Source organism: Rattus norvegicus, chromosome 2 (assembly GCF_021556685.1).
Source record: "Rattus norvegicus strain SHRSP/BbbUtx chromosome 2, alternate assembly SHRSP_T2T, whole genome shotgun sequence".
NCBI classification, from domain to species: Eukaryota; Metazoa; Chordata; class Mammalia; order Rodentia; family Muridae; genus Rattus; species Rattus norvegicus.
In genome coordinates, this window is record NC_141535.1 from 228,599,076 (window position 1) to 228,605,005 (window position 5,930).

Below are 5,930 nucleotides of genomic sequence, written 5' to 3' on the forward strand. Positions count from 1 at the left end.
TTGACACAATGGTCAAGGAAGCAAAGAGCCAAAAGCTCCTAACCCAAAACATCCAGGAAATCCAGTACACAATGAGAAGATCAAACCTAAGAATAATAGGAATAGAAGAGAGCGTAGATTCCCACCTTAAAGGGCCAGTAAATGTCCTCAACAAAATTATAGAAGAAAACTTCCCTAACCTAAAGAAAGAGATGCCCATGAACATACAAGAAACCTACAGAACTCAAAACAGATTGGACAAGAACAAAAAATTCCTCCTGTCACAAAATAGTCAAAACACCAAATGCACAAAACAAAGAAAGAATATTAAAAGCAGTAAGGAGAAAATGTCAAATAACCATGACTACTTAGCATCATCAGAACCCAGTTCTCCCAGCATAGCAGGTCAGCATACAAAAGCAGACCTATCAGAATTACACCAGACTTCTCACCAGAGACTATGAAGGCCAGAAGATCCTGGACAGATGTCATACAGACCCTAAGAGAACACAAATGCCAGCCCAGGCTACTATATCCAGCAAAATTCTCAATTAACGTAGATGGAGAAACCAAGATATTCCATGACAAAACCAAATTTACACAATATCTTTCCACAAATCCAGCACTACAAAAGATAATAGATGAAAAAACTCCAACATGAAGAGGGAAACTACATCCTAAAGAAAAAAAAAAAAAAAAAGAAAGTAATCTTTCAACAAACCCAAAAGAAGCAAGCCACACAAACATAATTCCATCTCTATAAAACAAAAATAACAGAAAACAACAATCACTATTCCTTAATATCTCTTAACATCAATGAACTCAATTCTGCAACAAAAAGATATAGACTAACAAACTGGATACATAAAAAGGACCCAGCATTTTGCTGCATACAGAAAACACACCTCAGTGATAAAGACAGACACTACCTCAGAGTAAAAGGCTGGAAAAAAAATTTTCCAAGCAAACGGTCCCAAGAAACAAGCTAGAGTCACCATTCTAATATCAAATAAAATTGATTTTCAACCAAATGTTATTAGAAAAAGTAAGAAAGGATACTTCATACTCATCAAAGGAAAAATCTACCAAGATGAACTCTCAATTCTGAACATCTATGCTCCAAATGCAAGGGCACCCATATTCATATAAGAAATTGTATTAAAGCTCAAAACACACATTGCAATTCACACAGTAATAGTGGGAGACTTCAACACCCCACTGTCATCAATGGACAGATCATGGAAACAGAAACTAAATAGAGATACAGTGGAGCTAACAGAAGTTATGAATCAAATGGATTTAACAGATATCTGTAGAACATTTCATCCTAAAACAGAACAAGATAACTTCTCAGCACCACATAGTACTTTCTCCAAAACTGACCATATAATTGGTCATAAAACAGGCCTCAACAGATACAAAAAGATTAAAATAATCCCACACATCCTATCAGATCACCATGGACTAAGGCTGGTCTTCTATAGTATCATAAAACAACAGAAAGTCCACATACATATGGAAGCTTAACAACACTCTACTCAATGATAACTTGGTCAAAGAAGAAATAAAGAGAGAAATTAAAGACTGTTTAGAATTTAATGAAAATGAAGGCACAACGTGCCCAAACTTATGGGATATGATGAAAGCAGGGCTAAGAGGAAAACTCACAGCTCTGAGTGCCTGCAAAAAGAAATTGGAGAAAGCATACACTAACAGCTTGACAGCACACTTGAAAGCTCAAAAAAAGAGAAGCAAATACACCCAAGAGGATTAGACAGCAGGAAATAATCAAACTCAGGGCTGAAATCAACCAAGTAGAAACAAAAAGAACTATTTTATGTATATGAGTACACTGTAGCTCTCTTCAGACACACCAGAAGAGGGCATCAGATCCCATTACAGATGGTTGTGAGCCACCATGTAGTTGCTGGGATTTGAACTCAGGACCTCTGGAAGAGCAGTCAGTGCTCTTAACCACTGAGCCATCTCTCCAGCCTGCAGTATAAAAGACAAAAGATCTGTGAGGCTGCAGCTGCATGATGTGGGCAAGTCCCTTGTTCAGACAGACTTTCTATTGGGATTGAAGAGTGTCTCTGTGAGTCTTCTTATGGGCTTATCTTGCAACAGTCTATTCCTGAATGTTTACTTGCAGAAAATTTACAAATAGTTGAATAAAATTTACTTTCTTATTGTGCAGACTAGTTTTATGTCAACTTGACGCAAGCTAGAGTCCCTGAAAAGAAGAGAACCTCCATTGAGAAAATGACGCCACAAAGACTGGCTGTCAGGCATTGTCTAAATTAGCGATTGAAGAGGAAGGTACAGTGCATTGTGGGTGGTGTCATCCCTGAGCTGGTGGTCTAGGGTCCTATAAGAGAGCAGGCTGAGCACATTGTGGTGAGCAAGCCAGTAAGTGGCACCGCTCTATGGCATCTGCATCAACTCCTGCCTCCAGGTTGCTAAACTGCTGGAGTTCTTGCCCTGGCTTCTTCAGGGCTGAGCATAAGGAAGTATAGTTCAAAATAAACCCTTCCCTCACCAAGTTTCTTTGTTCTTAGTAGTTCATCAAAGCAGATGTATTGGATCGTTTTATGTCAAATTGTCATAGGCTAGAGTCATTTGAGAGGAGGGACCCTGGATTAAGAAAATGCCTATATAAGATTGAGCTGTGGGCAAGCCTGTAGGGCATATTCTTAAGTTATTGATGGGTTTAGGGGAAGCCCATGGTAGGTGGTGCTATCCCTGGGCTGGTGGTCCTGGGTTCTATAAGAAAGCAGGCTGAGCAAGCCATGATGGGAAAACCAGTAAGCAGCACCCCTCCCTGCCCTGCATCAGCTCCTGGTTTCAGGTTCCTGCCCTGTTTTTCTGTCCTGTTTTTCTTCAGTGGTGGACTACAACATAGGAGTGCAAGCCAAATGAACCCTTTTGTCCCCAATCCTGCTTTGGTTATGGTTGGGATTCAGGAATCAGCACTCAAGCCATTCAACCACTGATCTCAGTTAAGCAAGAATGGTTTATTGAATGCCTACCTTAATACTGAATCTTCAGGACCCCAAAAAGGACTTGGAAGCCTAATTGTGGTACTAGTCTGCTCTCAGGGTAGACTTTTTATAGGAAAAACCAGGTTCAGAAATTTAAAGAGCAAGGAGGGGAGCATTTGGTTTACTAAACAAAATATTATCAGCTATCCTTTAAGCTCATTGGTCCTGAGTAAGGTAAGCGGGGGATGGGTGGTAAACAGGGGATTTCAGAACACTGAGATAACAGAGCATGAGTATTATAACCATAACTTTTTGGCTTATTAGTAGCATTCTTCAGCATCAACCACAAAAACCATAGGGCAGGAAGGGCTGCTTGGTGGTCAGCTCTGACACAAGATATTTTAGACATAACAGTTCATATTGACCTTTAATTTGCTGAGTCCAGCATAAAGCTTTGTGGAAATTTCTTAAGATTAGCAAACCTCATACAGAGCAGAACAGAGTATGTGGTCAGGATGTCCTTGGTCAAGCCAAGTCACTCCTCTGTGTCAACGACTGGCAGGCATGTTACAGCAACAATATGAAATAGCTGGCAGGCATGAAACAAAATGGCTACAGCTATTCTGGGGGTGGGGATGGGGGGTAGGGGGTGAGAGACAGTTATGGGGTTTCTTCACAACAATAGAAGAGCTAACTAAGCCAGCAATAGTAACCCTAACTAAGACTCTCACTTTCAATGACAAAATTATGTTTGTATTCATAGTAAAAATCTCTCTCTCTCTCTCTCTCTCTCTCTCTCTCTCTCTCTCTCTCTCTCACACACACACACACACACACACACACACACACACACACACACACACACAGAGTTTGATTGAGACAGGGTTTTACTATGTAGCTCTGGCTGCCTGAAACTCACCATGTAGATTAGGCTGGCTTTGAACTCACAGAACGCTACCTGCCTCTGCCTCCTGAGTGCTGGGACTAAAGTCATGTGCCACCACACATGGCTAAGTAAAAAACATCTTAGCTATTCAAAGCTTTTAATATTCATCATTTATTATTATTGGTGATGCTTTTTTGAGACATGGTTTCTCTGTGTTGCCTTGGTTGTCCTGGAACTCACTCTATAGACCATGCTACCCCCATACTCAGAGCACTGCCTGCCTCTGCTTCCTGAACGCTGGGATGAAAGGTGTGCTCCACCACCACCCAGATAGAGTTTATAAGTTTTATATGGCTACAAATTAGAAGTGTGAATGGTGGTTACTTTTAATTATAGTTCACACATGTATTCTTGTGTTGGTGAATAAGTATTATTTAGATAAAATAGAAGAGTACACATGAAGTCGATAAGTTATTATGTACTTATCCCCTGAGGAATTATTTATATCTTAACTTTAGAAGATCACTAATTACATTATAATCAAGACTTTTACTTGACTTGTTAAATGTATGCCAAGGAAGATAGCATTTTCTTTTCCTTTTTTCTTTTCTTTTTCTTTTTCTTTTTTTCCTGAGACAGGGTTTTCCTGTAGCCCCAGCTAGCCTTGATGGCCCTACGTTCTTGATCTTTCTGCCTCTGCCTCCTAAGTGCTGGGATTGCAAACCGTGCCTGCCAATCCTCTTTAAGTGATTTCCATAAATAACCTCCCTCTTGAGTTCATGCAAGCAATCCTAATGACACACAGTGGATCAGCCATAAAGGAGATAAAAGAGCACGTGGGGAAGAAACGGGCTTAACAGAAAAAGGAGGGGGCAAGGAGAGGGGAATAGGGGTAAAGATAAATACACACGTGAGAGTGTCAAAAAATATTTTGAAGTAGTTTTTAATTGGCTCAAATTTCACTTTAGGGAAGCAATAGCATCTAGAAATTTCAGCAAAGTTCTTTTTGAAATGGCTTGCCCCCCTGGGATGCGATCTGATGCCTTAAGCGATGCCCTGGTTTAATACTGAAGCTCCGTTTTACATGTTGTGTTCATACGTGATAATGGGTTGCTCGTGACAACTCTCATCTGAGGTGACATAATTTGTATTGTCTATTAAAGCAACATCTAAATATTTACAGTCGTGCAACCAGCCAACAGCATGCCTGACGGGTGCTGCCTGCAGACTACATCTTATTGTGGGGGGCAGACTGCAGAGAATGGTTCCACAGCCATGTGCACAACTGTAGTGCTTACCTGCTGACCCAGGATTTCTGCAACTGCAATTGGTACCCACACTTTTGCAAAGAAGTAGATGCTTATGCACATGTGTATGTGCGTGTGTGTGTGTGTGTGTGTGTGTGTGTGTGTGTGTGCATGCTCTCATGTGTGCATGTGCACTCGTGCACTGGAGGTCACAACTAGAGCCTTATGCATGTCAGGCGAGTGCAGATGTTGCCTGAACTGAGCCACAGGAAAACCATCAAAATCAGGAAAGAGGCACTCCTGACTGGTTGGCTGTCTGACTGGCTCTGGCAGAGATGTGATTTTAAATCCAAATCTTGCTTTTCCGGTGTGTTTGGATATCCAGTATTTGCTGTGGTGGGAGGACTGGGTTCTGATGATGCCAAGTAGTCTTGGTTTCTGTTGCTTAGGTTCTTGCGCTTGTCTCTCGCCATCTGGTTATTTCTGATGTTAGTTGATCTTGCTGTCTCTGACTGGAGCTTGTCCCTCCTGTGGGCCTGTGAGCCTGTGACCTTAGGGGTGACAGCGCTCCTGGGAGACGAGCTCTCTGTGGGCAGATGTTAGGTCTGAGAGCTATGGGCACAGACGGAAACCGGAAGAGTCCTGTCCTAGGCTGTCCTGCGGCTCCCGGGCCCATTGTGCTCCTGGCGTGTCTCTCCTTGGACAGTCAGTGGAGAGATAGGGGGTCCCACCTGTGGGCTCTGGGCTTAGGAGGAGGAACACTCCTGGCAGACCAGCTGTCTGAGGGCGGGTTTAGGGTCCAGGGCTGTGGGACAGCCCCAGCTCTGGGTGCAGATG